Genomic DNA, 15,079 nt, shown 5'->3' with positions numbered 1-15,079 from the left:
TGCCTACGTCTTTCCTTTTTCCTCCGGCACTACACTGGTTCCCCCTCCCCTCGAAGGTGGAAGCTGTCGCTGCTTTCCCGCGCCCCAGCACAATCAGCGAGCTCAAGGGGTTCATCGGGATGGTAACCTTCTACTATCGCTTCCTCCACCACATCGCTCACATCCTGCGGCCTCTGTACGATGCCCAGAAGGGCAAGACTCTGAAGCAGCCGGTGGACTGGACGGCGGAGCGTGTCAAAGCCTTTCAGGACACCAAGGCGGCCCTGGCCCGCGCTGCCATGTTGGCCCACCCCTCGCCCTCGGCACCCACTGCTCTCACCACGGACGCCTCTGACTTTGCTGTGGGAGCGGTGTACGAACAGTGGGTTGGGGACGCCTGGCAGCCTCTTGCATTCTTCAGCCGCCAGCTGTCTCCCAGAGAGCAAAGGTACAGCACATTCGACAGGGAGCTCCTCGGGCTGTGGCTTGCTGTCAGACACTTCCGTTTTTTACTGGAGGGCCGCGAGTTTACGGCCTACGTGGACCACAAGCCACTCACGCACGCCATGTCCAAGGTGGCGGAGCCGTGGTCCGACCGCCAACAGCGCCAGCTCGCCTACATATCCGAGTTCACCACAGACATCCAGCACGTTGCTGGGAAGTCCAACCAGGTCGCGGATTGTCTCTCCAGGGCGGTGGTTGGTGCGGTCCAACTGGGTTTGGACTACGCGCGCATGGCTGCAGACCAGGCCGCCGACCCCGCCGTCCAGGCTCTCAAGTTGTCGGACACAGGACTGCGCCTAGAAGAGGTGGTTTTCGGTGACGCAGGGGCCACGCTCCTGTGCGACGTCTCCATGGGTCGGCCACGACCGGTGGTCCCCGCCAACTGGAGGCGCCCCGCCTTCGAGGCGATACACGGCTTGTCTCACCCTGGTAGGAAACCGTCCTCACGGCTGGTGTCAGAGAAATTCGTCTGGCATGGGCTCAAGAGGGATGTGAGGGCCTGGGTAGACACGTGCATCGCCTGCCAGCGCGCCAAGGTGCATCGACACGTCAAGGCCCCCCTGGAGCAGTTCTCTGTGCCTGAGCGGAGGTTCGATCATGTAAACGTGGACCTGGTAGGGCCGCTGCCCCCCTCGCACGGATACACCTATCTCTTTACCATGGTGGACAGGACGACTCGCTGGCCGGAGGCAGTTCCGCTCTCCTCAACGACAGCCCCCGACCTGGCCCGGGCGTTCATCGCGGTGTGGGTCTCCCGCTACGGCACCCCTGCTGATCTCTCCTCTGACCGTGGCTCACAGTTTACTTCAGAGCTGTGGGCAGCGGTGGCGGAGAATCTGGGGGTCAAGCTCCACCGCACAACCGCCTATCACCCGCAGGCGAACGGGCTCTGTGAGCGTTTCCATCGATCCATGAAGGCCGCCCTTCGAGCCAGCCTCACGGACAGCAACTGGCTTGACAAGCTGCCGTGGGTCATGCTGGGGCTCAGGACAGCGCCTAAGGAGGACCTCCAGTCGTCGTCCGCTGAGCTGGTGTTTGGACAGCCGCTGCGGGTCCCCGGTGACTTCATTCCCAAGTCAACGGAGCCCTGGTCCGCCGCCGCTCAGCGCGCCTCCCTGCTGGACAGCGCCAGGACCTTCGTCCCGGTCCCGACTACGCAGCATGGTGTCCCTACTTCGAGGGTGCCCCCGGAGCTGCACTCAGCGAGGTTCGTTTTCATTCGTCATGATGGCCACAGGACTCCACTACGTCCTCCTTATGACGGGCCTTTCCGTGTCATCGAGGCCGGAGCCAAGAACTTCATGGTTGACATGGGGGGTAGGCCTGAGTGTGTGTCCGTTGATCGCCTCAAACCGGCCCACTTGGACCTTGAACTGCCCCTGGACTTGGCCCTGCCACCGCGCAGAGGCCGGCCTCCAGTCCTACCTCCCCTGCAGCGCCCTGGCCATTCCCCCCTCCGACCCCGACAACCCCCCGCAGCTCGCGAGCCCCCGGTCGTCACTGCCCCCCGTCCTTCCCTGCAGGAGGACGTGATGGGCGATGTCACACCTCCTCCCGCACCTCCTGACTTTACCTACGATCGTAGGGGCCGGGCCATACGCCCTCCTCGCCGTGAGGATTTCCAATATTGAGGTGAACACTGGGGGGGCTGGTGTAGTGACTACATTATGGGTTCATGTTCTCCTCTTACTGTTGGTTGTGTAGTGGGAGGGAACCAGTTCTGGCACTAGGGGCAGAGGGGAGGATTATTAACGTTGCAACTTCCTGTTTAGACACAAGAGTTTTGGTGATCGATTTCCTGGTCCTGTACGGAGAGTACAAGTTGTTATTTTGATTAAACCGTTATCATTACGTTGCCTACGTCTTTCCTTTTTCCTCCGGCACTACAGTGCTACTGTATTCATCTCCAATCAACCCCCCTCCTCAAAACAAAATAGACAAAAAACTCTCTGTTGCGTGAGTTTGGGCTGAAACCCTCCTGTGGCAGTCTTTTAGTGTGCGACGGCTCATACAGCTGTCTGAGTGGGAGACGTACGCGAGGGAAACTAAAAATAGGACACACACACCTCACAACCAGCTGCCTCCTCCCTGCCTCTGGGACTGCCGCTGCGCCCTGCCCCCATCTCTCACTCTTCACTCTCTCCATCCTCACCCCAGCATCGGTCCCCCTCTGGCCTGACCTGCACTGGTATAAGTGGAACAGAACAATTCTCACTCCATGATGCAACGTTATGTGATGTCCGCTCCATCACTGACCATTTTACACATTCTCATGTACAGCAAGCATCAAGGGAAGAGTTGCATGTTACATTTTTTTCCATTTTTGGCATTTAGCAGACACCTCCATTCAAAGCAACTTACAGCAAAATACATTTGTCTAAGTAAGTGAATCATCTATCCATTAGTCATCGCATAGAAAAAGTAATCAATGCTCGGGCCAGAGGCCACTGGCAGTCAAAAATGCTAGAGGAAGGAAGAATTATTTATTTATTTATTTGTTTGTTAGAGTGCATTAGTAAACAATTGACATTGTGAAAGTCAATATGCTGACTCCACACTTTGATCCCATCGCTTAAGAACCATATGGCATGGTTGCACCGCCCCTGACCCTGAACCCAAGCCTCAATACTAGGTTTGGCTCTGAGTCCAGAGGTCTCCCGATGTTGCCGTCTGTTTCTGTGTTCCTTAATGTTGCACTCTGCAGATTATGAATCCAAAGGTACAATAACATGAAAAAAAGGATTTTGTGAGGCACCATGAAGGGCAGAAACAAACAAGAAACCAGAGCAATATTTGTATGCAGTCCTGCCTATGAATAATGAAAGGGGTGGCCCTATTTATCATTCCTCAAGACACCGTGAACAGCGAATTCTGTGTTTCAAAGTAAAAGCAGTAACATGATTATTATGGCCTGCCATATGTTGGTGGATGATGAAATGGCTGCTGTTTCCTTCACTCTCCTGTGGAACAAACCAGCTCAATCACACCCTTTGATGTTTTCTTTGTGTATCTAATTCCCATTCAGTACACAGATATGTTTCTCACTGTTTACTTCATATCAGTTTTGGAAAAAGACATAGCATATTCAATATCCCCCACCCCATCCCACCTCCATTCCTTTCTTTCTCTCTCTCTCTCTCTCTCTCTCTCTCTCTCTCTCTCTCTCTCTCTCTCTCCCTCTCTCTCTCTCTCTCTCTCTCTCTCTCTCTCTCTCCCTTAGTTCTTGCAGATAAATAAATGAATGAGTGCAGATAAACATCACTGGTACACCAAAACCATATTCCTCAAGGTGTTTGAAAGTTGACAGTATGGTGAATATGTTGAAATAAAAGGGACATTAAGGTAAATACAGTGGGGGAAATAAGTATTTTAAGATATTTCCATTGCAGCTATTCACATTAAATATACTTCCTGAGGAGATAGCCCAGGTGTCTCCCAGGATCCTGACCAACTTCGACCGCTGCACCATTGAGAGCATCCTCACCAACTGCATCACAGTATGGTACGGCAACTGCACTGTACATACCTCTTTTTGTTATAGCGTCTAATTTATACATATGTATACACTATACTGTACATAGCTTAACTGTACATAGCTTACTGATATCCATCTTCTGTATATACCTCTAAACTACCATACTTGCCATACTGTAGGTCTATCACTTATCACTATCATGTTTTATATCACTATTTGCACTTCTGGTTAGATGCTTAACTGCATTTCGTTGTCTGGTACTTATACTCTGCAATGACAATAAAATTGTCGCCAGACTTAAATCCAATAGAACATTTGTGGAAGGAACTGAAGATTAAGATTCACCAGCGGGCCCTGCAGAATCTTCAAGATTTAAAGACTGTCATGTGACGAAGAGTGGTGTGAGAGATACGTTTTTTTCACTGTGAGAGATACGTGAGAGATACGGTTTTTTTCGTACAGGAAGCGTCTTGAAGCTGTCATTGGAGACAAAGGCTTCTCCAAGGGGCTTCACCCCAAGTATACACATTTCAGTTAGTGTGTTCAATACTTCTTTCATGTCATTCCCCCTTTATTGCACATATTTCTTGTGGTCTAAATTATTTCATATGAATAGCTGCAATAGAAATATGTTGAATGAAAAAAATGGTTGATGTGTTGTATACTGTATGATGCAATGAGAGGGAAAGGAGGATATGCTCCTGTCAATGTCAAAATGGGTCTAAATCTTCCGATATGAAAAAAAGAGAGAAATCCAAACCGTGGCATGTCTGTCTGCTGTGTATCAACCGGACGTGATATCAGATCTTCCTGGCCGACCTCAGCCAGCAACACTCGTCACAAAGTGGTGGATGCGGCCATCGCAGCAGTGACAACCATGTCAGAAGTGATTACGGTGACACTGAATGTCATCCAGAGGCCAGGTCACGTCTCCCAGTGAACCAGGGATCTAATGTGTGGTGCACGAGAACTGCCAACATGTCACCAGTGACTCAGAGGGCTTTATATGTTTGCTTAAGGCTCACACAAACACACACACACACACACACACCACACACACACACACACACACACACACACACACACACACACACACACATGCATAAAGACACACGCAAGTCTGTGCTCTCACACACACACACACACACACACACACACACACACACACATACATACACAAAGACACACGCAAGTCTGTGCTCTCACACACACACACACACACACACACACACACACACATATAGGACAAAGGCCACTGTAAAGTTAATCTGCTGCTAGAATTCACAACAACCTGACATGATCATTATCTGTAATCAATAGTCTGCGATTTTCTACTGTTAGCCCTAAGGATAACAGATCATGATGGAGGCACCATGCCCCATTGGGGACCTCATTGACCATCAGCATTTCCTGTTATTCTTGCTGTGTGGAGAGTGTGAGTCTAGTCTTTGATCAAGGGTGTAGGTTTGCATATGGATGGTATGGACATGTCCCTACCAACATTTTGGAGGTCACAATTGTCCCTACCAATGTCCCTACACAAAGTGTGATTTTGCACCCCACTTTTTTTTTTATTATCATACCACTGCTAAAAAAAAAATAGCTACTCTGGAAAGTAGTCTATGAATTTCTAAATGCATGTGATATAATCCCCCTCCCCCCCCATTCTTTCAACTCTATGTGGTCCACTCCAATCGTGAGGGAAAACACTTTTTTTTCAATTAGAGAAAATCTTGAAAAACGTTTTTCAAAACTGTTCAATCCATGATTTTTTATCTTCATGTGTGGGGTCTCTCTCAGATAGAAAATCTGTTAAGATTTAGAAAATCTTGTACCAGGCTTTAGCTGGGGTTCTGCAGCTGAAGAGTATCAAATAGAGTGCAAAAAAGCAGCATTTACACACTCAAATCTGTGCAAAAAACTATGTTTATTGCAAGCTTTTGGTCTCAAGGCTCTCGGACCATTGTAAACAACAGCTGTGTGACGCGTCACTTATCAATCAAACCAATCAACCATCTGCAGCGTCACATCGTAGCATGGATAGTACCTTTCGCTCCGAGTCAGGAGCGGTAGCTAAAATCAGTACAGGTACTACGGCCCGGTACGGCCCAGTCGGCAGTGGAGAAATCAAAACAAACCGTGCGCACAACAGCATCTCAAATACCTTTATAGAGGGTTTTTCAAAAGTTTTCAAAAGTTGTTTTTCTTTTTTCTTAAACCACTTCCAACAACCTTCAAACAATCTTCCAGCCAGTGGGTGGGCTGTAATGGCAACGTTCTAACTGCCTCCTGACAGTAGTGGGGCGGCTAAATGCATTTTTATAGGAAATTCCTTGACAAGTGGATAAAAGCAAAACAATTGGATCAAAGGCTCTCCGGGTATTCGTCTTTTGATCAAATCCGTTAACCAGTCAGTGTCAGGGATCCTCAAGCAAGCAGTGCCATGGACATAGGGAGTAAGCCATACCAGCCCCCCCCCCTATCCATTTTAATTAGAAAAATATAATTCCCTGCATTGTTTTCTTCACGTGCTCTGGTCTCTACCACTGTTGAGACCAAACCTACTCCCTTGTCTTTGATCATTAGTATATCATACGGTGGCCTTCATACGGCCGGGACCTAAGCCGTGGACATATACTGTAACTGGTATTGATTGATTGATTGATTGATTGAAAACCTTTATTGTCCCCAATGGGGAAATTTTGTTGTCAAACAGCTCAGTTAGGGCAGAAAACATTCAGTACAGAAAACAGAAAAACATTCAATAAAAAACATAAAACAGTGCAGGCTCAATAAGTAAAAAGTTCCAAAAGTTCCATCTCCAGGTCTCCCCCACCCTGCAGGGCCTGGTTGTAGAGTCGGAGTGCAGCTGGAATAAAGGACTGTCCAAATCTTTTTGTACTTTGACGGGGGAGAACAAATCTGTGGCTGAACTTGCTCCTCATCCCTGCCAGCTCGCAGTACATCGGGTGGGAGGGATTGGCCAGCATGGCCGCCAGTTTTTTCCCCATCCTCTGTTCTGCCACCACCTCTAGGCTGTCCAGCCCGGTCCCCACCACAGAGCTGGCCTTCTTCACCAGTTTGTTTAGCTTCGCAGCATCCCTGGCACAGATGTTTCCACCCCAGCAGGCCACGGCGAAGAACAGAACGCTGGCAACCACCGACTGGTAAAACATTTGCAGCAGCTTGTTGCAGACACCGAAAGACCTCAGCCTTCTCAGGAAAAACAGTCTGCTCTGCCCTTTCCTGAGAAGAGCCTCGGTGTTGTCAGTCCAGTCCAGTTTGTTATTAATTTGTACTCCCAGGTACCTGTAGGAGTCCACCCTCTCGACTTCCACCCCCTTGATGGTGATGGGGGCTGGGGTCCTTCTCTTCCTCCTAAAATCCACCACCAACTATTATACTGTAACCAAAATCTCAGTATCCGACTGGTGCTTCCTTCTTCGCTCCCATTTCATCTTGAGACATAACATTGACATTTTTGGCATTTAGCAGACGCCTTTATCCAAAGCGACTTCCAATAAATACCTTTGTCTAAATGTAAGATTTGATCTATCCATTAGTCATCGCAAGAAAGGTCATCTCTGCTCGGGGCCAGGGGCCATTGTGCAGTCATAATGCTAGAAGAAGGATTTCTTTTTTTGTTTTGTTTTAGTTTTTGTTATTATACAGTAGAGAAACTGAACAGGGGGGTGGGGAGGTCGCCTGCTCTACCCACCACGTTCGTCAATGAAACAACGTCCAGATGTTGAGATTGCTAGAGAGGATAGGCTGCTAATGGCTTGGCGGTAAAGGATAGATGAGCAGGCTGGAACACAAACAGATCTGGCGATCAGACTTCAGCGATCAGAGAGGACACTACTAACCAGTTCTAATGCAGAAGGTGGTGTCCAACTTACGCCCATAGACACTGAACAGTGGGCAGTGTGTACTATAAATGCTATGACTGCATATGTGACACAGTCTGATCATTTGGTCCGCATGTCGGCAAACAATCAAAATGTTCTGACTTTTCATTTGAAACACGGAACTACGTTTCAACGTTGTTGAGAAACACAAACTCGCTAGTCAAGCCAAAACACTGCAATGCAATGGATTTGGTGAGTAATCCCCCACTGCTACCTAGTTAACTATAACACTGAGGAACACATGAGGAACGTGTCACATATAGAACAAGGATTCTTCAAACAACAGTGCTTTCACATGAAAATGAGTCATTCGTTTATAATCAACGGTGGTTTCGCAGTCATCCAGATCACACCACAAAGCCTTCGAGGTGTCCTGGGTTTTGATTGAGTATGTGGCCGCAGCCATCCCCTCCATCCCCCAAAGCAGCTACTCCAGAATGAAAGGAAGAGGGATTACACAGTGATGTCATAGGTCTCTGTCCAATCCTACCTCCAGTCATTGGAGTCGTAGCTCCCCGTTCCGGGGGTGAGGGATGATGGCCTCACTCCCAGGAAGTAGGTGAAGTCCTATGATGAGTTTCCCCATACTGCCTCCTACACCCCCCCCCCCCAACCACCCAAGTAATATGGTCTATGAGGTAAATATCATTTGTTTTGTGGCTGTTTTGTGGTGGCTGAGGCCATTGGAGGGGCGGGGAGGAGGCAGGTAGCTAAAATGAGTCCCAGTCCTGGGATGGGAGTAATCTCACCCTCCATAGTTACCTGTGACACCTAGCAATAGAGATTAATGTGAGAGCAGGGGTCCTCAGCCTATGGGGTGCCGTTTTGGAAAGGTGATTCATCCATTTTCCAGACCTGTTGTCCCTAGATGTAGATAAATCGGACTAGATATATAAATCTCTTCAAAATAAATATGCATGCTATTTATACATTTTTCTCTAGTGCACAACTCCTATTCATTATGCATATCGATCTTAGGGTCATACTCCGACCTGAGATAAGGAGAGAGTAACTTGAACCTTAGAGCTGTGCTGTAAATGTGCTCACTGTTCACTCAGAATCTCACATCAGAATATGCTCTTTATTTACAGTATACAGTATGTGCAAATGATTGAAGTACTGTTCACCAGTACATAGAAATGTATATGGAATCAGCAGATAAAAGAATACAGTAATAATAATAATAATAACTTTTATTTGTATAGCACTTTTCCTGCAAATGTTGCAGCTCAAAGTGCTTTATCACTGTTTTGTCTGTTTTTGTATAAAAGAGCTATGTGTGTGTGGGTGTGTGTGTGTGTGTGTGTGTGTGTGTGTGTGTGTGTGTGTGTGTGTGTGTCACGTGGCATATGGCACATGCGTATCAAAAGCAATACATCACCAAACATCTGCTCACAGAGGTTATTCAATTTGTAGCACCTCTACTCTATATAAATGCAAACATAGTGCAACTATGACCCCTCCCCCTAAATAACTACTAAGATCTTTCTTCTTGCAGTACTGAAGCATCTCTTGTTGACAGTGATGGTGGTGGTGTCTCATACAAAGAAACATGGTAGTATATTGACTTTCCTGCTGGGTGAAATACCCCTCTAATTATAGTACCACTGAAAGGTGGCTGGATAGAATTAAAATATGATGGCCAAAAGTGGATGGTTTGCTGTTTCCACATGTAGAGAAAATAGAGGACAGGGTCCATTGTTATCATTGTACCTGTTCCCTGAGGACTCCATGCTGGGCAACAATGTCATGCAAAAGGCATTACTTTGTAAGCCATTACTTTGTTCATTCAATAGCTTAAGCCAAAACCAACCTCTTTAATCAAATGTACATCAACTATTTTGTAGGGCTATATGGCGTGTGTATCAAGCTAAAACACATGGCACATGTCTGGATAATCAATAACCCACAGAAAACGTGTCACATCTAACAGCGAAAACTCACAAACACAATCTAACGACTATGTGCTCTATGGTGAAACAGCATCATAGCTATGATACATTGTTACATTCCACACCAAATGATGATTTGTGTCTCACTTAGCCTCAACGTGTGAACCATTTTTCATTGTTGAACATTCAATTAACTGTATGAGGATCTATTTTTCTAAACTAATTGCCAGCTATTAGGACTCACATCACGTGACCTGTATGAAGGATTTGTTTTAATTAAACCTGAACCGTTCCATCGCCTCGGAGTTAAATTGAATGCTCCATTTTGGTTCTAAGATCACTTCACCCTTATAAAGTAATAGCTCTGTAATAGCATTCAGTACCCATTTTTTTCCCTAGGCCCTTATTAAAAGGCATGAAATAAATTAACAGCAAACGGAGCCTCACTCACACACTGAAAGGGTAACACAAGGAAAGTTCTCTGAAGCTATTTGGGGAAGGTTTAATAAAACAACTGCTCCTACAGGTAGGGTTTAGGCATGCCATTCCAATTGGGGCTCTCAGGGAAAATGTTCACAGGGATTGAGATCATGTTTTCGCCACTGATTCATTATTTACGGTATCTTGACATGTCCTCAGTGTATCACGTGTTGGCTTGGACACATACAGTGATGTGCATTACAGTGGTGAACTGTGCTCACTTGAGATGGGATTAATTTTGGCAACCTAATAAATAATGATTTTTCTACCTGAAAAATAAAGATGTTTCAATCTGAATTAAGTACTGCTGTACTGCTAAAATACTGTGGGCGAGGGGGCACGCACACATGCAATTACATTTTTACCAAGTCACTGACACTGAAGTCACTGACGCTGTGGGGATGCAAAAATGTTCCCCATATGATAAAATCTAACATCCCCCCTGGTTTTCTTTTACAACTTGAGCACTGACTGCAGGTATGTAAAAACACAATGACGGTATAATCAAAACAGCTGTGCTGTAAATTCCTCCTGACAGAAGTTACACAGTTATACAAACCACGGTGTTGGTGAGACCTTCACATCATACCTTAATTGTTTTCCTGTCCTGCTGTATTCATTGTCTGATTCCACAGCACAGTGACGACCAGTGATTATTTCCAGATTTATGGTCCGATGTCCTACAATATTTCATCCTCTCCTGCGACACACTTTGTGCCCACCCTTCCGATTTATAATGCTGGCCTCTGACCCGTGGTGTAGCGCGGGCCGCGGCGTGCGTCCCCGTAGCACCGCTGTGGCGGTGCTGATCAGAGGCCCTTGGAGGTGATTTATGACCAGTGGGATTTCTTGTCAGAAAGCCTTAATTGAGCCTGTATATTCTCCGGAGCAGTCCTTGAGGGAAGGATGGGGTAATGAGGGAGAAAATGACGAGGCACCGGCACCTTTGGCTGTAAATCACGCTTCCTGCAGCTATGAGGTACTATAAAATGTTTTTTTCTTTCAACTAAGTACACTTGCACTACAGCTCTCGAGAACGAGTCACTGTCGGCAGGGTGCAAGGTCCCATGAAGCTGGGCTTGATGGACTCTGTGAACGAGTCGGCTGTAGACTTTACTGCCTCCGCTTCTCTGCTTCTCCATCCTCATTTCTCCTTCTCTGTCTCCTAGTCTCTCTCTCTCTCTCTCTCTCTCTCTCTCACCCTCTCTTTCTCTCTCCCACCAGTAACCCATTGCAAGACACACAAGATGAACATGGATATGTAGGAATAATCCACCCCCACCCCTCTCCCAGGAGCCAAGGGCATTGTGCTTCATTAGGAGCTTTGCACCTGAATTTGGAGCCCATGTATGAATCCCAGAGGATTTTGATAGTGAACCCAGGAGAAGACTCTGGGGACTGTACTGCTGCTCAGCTAACAGATAACTCCAGTACAGTACAGTATAGTGGCTGGCTCAGGCTGAGCCCTCAGAGGAGTTGAATGATTGTGTGTCCGTTATCGTAGCGTAGCTATGGCGCCGGCGGAGGGAGGTGAGGGAGATGTGGCGCCACCGCTGTGGAAGAGAAGACCACAGAGCACTCAGCACCTGCTGAAGTCAGCAGCATGGATTGACACCTACCACTGTGTGTGTGTGTGTGTGTGTGTGTGTGTGTGTGTGTGTGTGTGTGTGCATGTGTGGCGTGTGTTTGGTGTGTGTCTGGGTGTGTATGTGTGTGTGTGTGTGTGTGTGTGTGTGTGTGTGTGTCTCCCTGTAGCTGCATTCAGTTTTTTCAGTTTCCCACCATGCAAGGTGTGGTTTTCTGCAAGGGATGATGATGATGATAGTGACATTCCTTTGGTCATTTCTTCTTCTAGTTGTAATTCCCTCCCACGCGAAAAAGTAACTATTTCAAAGGAAAAGATATCACGGTTTCATCAAGGCTCATTTCCTCATCCCCGATAGGCTGTGGAACGTCAATCATCCAAAAAACAAATGATTGAACAGGAAAAAAACAACATGTTGGTCTCTGCTATTTCTGGAGATATGCTGCAGGCAACAGAACCTTTCCCCAGTTAGCATTCAGATGTTTTTCAGCCCTAGTCAATAAATTACATAACTTTTTAATCCAACTGTAGAGTTTGCCAGCAGTTCCCAGCCTCTTGATTTATAGTTTCAGACACAGAGATTAATAACATATTAACTCTCATGGGAAGTTAAAATAATAACGTTTCCTCCTCACATTGCATGATCTATCGTGTGACAGGGTCTGGTGAAAAAGTCCTCAAGTAGGGCAAGGTCATTTTTCAGTTTTTTCCAGATTATGAAAGTGCAGATTGTAAGATTTCAAACGTCTTATATTGAAATCTGAAAATATTTTTTTAAGAAAATATACTTATTTGAATGTTGGTACAGCTCAAACCAAATACTGGAGAATCTAGCTCTGAATCAAAACACACTCTGCTATCAGCTAAGAAGGTACATCGCTATGAACATCTAACTGCATGTTTAGCACATCCCAACATGCTAATAGAACATCAGCATGCTAAAAACACATGACTACACATAATTAGATGATGACACAGTTTTTGCTTTTGAACATGACCTAAAACATAAGTTTCTTTACCAGCCATGTACCAGCCATTTCTTTACCAGCATCACTTACCGAGTAGTCTACGGCAGACGATACAGTGAATCCAATTCACAAATGAAATGATAAATATTTAGTGATCCTATATCTGTTGTTTGTTATATAGAGTGGGCTCTTCAACACTCTACTTACTTTCGTAACATGCAAAAAAACTGAAAACACATTTATTTATTTTTAAAACAAGCTTTTTGGTAATTTGCGCGACATGAGAATTGCCAACATGTGGACCTTTTCACCAGAACGTGTCACATATAGTGATTTTGCTTGTAATAACGCTCCATTGGATGAAGAGAGAGACTCTTGCAACGTTTAGCATTATTCTATGCTATGATGAACTGTGTTTTCTCTTATAATAGTGGTGGATCAGACAGGTTATCTTATATCCACTCTGTAGATCACCCTATCTAACCTTTGCTTCAGGCTGTAATTGTCTGATACAAGGACAGTAATTATTGTGTCAAAGCTAGCTCATGCAGAAGGGAACCATTACAGTAAAAGTGCAAGCGACCTGGTAGATAATTGGCCGTGGTTATCAATCCCAGCAGTCTTTCTGAGTGTGGATTTAATGTTACTTTGCATCCTTCGAGGAGGATGTTGGTTATCGACCCTGGATAAAGACTGGGAGGCTGTCTATAGTAGGGCAGGTCCAGGATCCCTGTGTATTGATCGGTTTGGTAATAGACCCTGCAGGAGAGGGGGCGGCCCAGGACAGGGTCAGGGTGGATGTGTGGGATAGGGCAAGCGTGTCAGCCCAGAGCAGTACCATCACCCGGAAAATGGGATTGAGACAACCGTTTGATGCTGATAGATATTTGATATGCAAAATCATATTCGGATCGATCTCCCGTCGTAGTATTAGGATTCAGATCATGCTAAGAATGGGATGAAAAGCACTGTGTGAAACATGAAACGTATCTGGTTTCTAAGACAGAGAGAGAGCGGTATTGGAGCCCATAGGCTACTGAGATTTCATGGTGTGTTGTTATTGAAAGGTGGTGCAGGGCAAGAGATATGGCTATGTGCGTAGCAGGGGAAGAACAGTCTATATCCTGTATCCTTTTCAGATGTAAAATTTAACGATCTCTTTTCTGTCTTCTCGAGGACAAAGTGCCCTCTTTCTGTATTACAGTAGCTACTGTATATGCAAGTTTGTTTGGTCCGTATCTTAATTTTTAATTCAAGTTCAAAGCTCAACTGAGAGTTAAGCCTTAAGGGAATGGTGAGATGTGATTTCCACATTTGCTTCATGCTACATATGCGGATCCTTGGTCCTCTGTGACCCAGATTACGTGGCTCCGTTCAAACCTCTACAAAATAACCGCTAGGTGATGGAAAAGAACTAAGAGCCTGCATCCCTCAGTCTGAACTGAATATTTTTTGGTATTATCTCTTGTTCAATAATGTGACGCATCACCAAGTCCTGTGTCCCCTGTAAGCTATCATATCACTAAGCTTTTGCTTTGAACTTTTGTTGGAGGACATACATTTTCCCAAGAGGGAGACGGTTCTTCATCCATCAAACACACACTGTGCCTTTTTGGGGTTGCGGTCCTGCGGTCCCCGAGCCTCTTCCTTGCGGATGCGATGTGGAGACACTGCAGAATCTGGTCTGCTAAAAATAGATCCTTCTATAAATGGTGCTTCTGATGCACCACGTTCCTTGCCATGTTTCCTTGAAAACCTCTCAGGAGGAATAGATATGAATTGTCTGAAATTAAAAACTTGTTCAGGGAATGCAAGACAATGCAGGACAGATTTTTATCTTAATCCTATCAGAAAGAAGAGCAGACTTTTGCTTCTGCTTCTTTTCTGGGAGATACTGTATTTTAGACACAGCTATTATTGGTTAACATGGTTAGTTGAACATAATAATATTGCTAAATATTAAATTCGATCCATTCTAAAAGGGCTGGTCGAGGATAGGGGAAAGATTTCCCCAAAATAACTAGACATTTCGCACAGATCTAGTAAGCTACGGGCCTGTACTAAAACCTGCAGATGGGTCTGTTCCATTAAATTGTCAAGGAGTCAGTTAAACAGATGAATACATTTTCAACTAATCTCCTTTAATAGTTTTTTGCACACTTACAATCAGGGGATCTTTAAATACCCATTGGCATAACGTACCTACCCAACATGTCAACTATCATACACTTAAAGACAAATATTGGACAAAAATGTTTACAATAGCAAACAAAAAATCTAGGCAGTGC

Source organism: Nansenia antarctica, assembly GCF_963989245.1.
Source record: "Nansenia antarctica genome assembly, chromosome: 3".
Lineage (NCBI taxonomy): Eukaryota > Metazoa > Chordata > Actinopteri > Argentiniformes > Microstomatidae > Nansenia > Nansenia antarctica.
The sequence above is the reverse complement of the archived record's forward strand: the minus strand, read 5'-3'. Positions refer to the sequence as shown.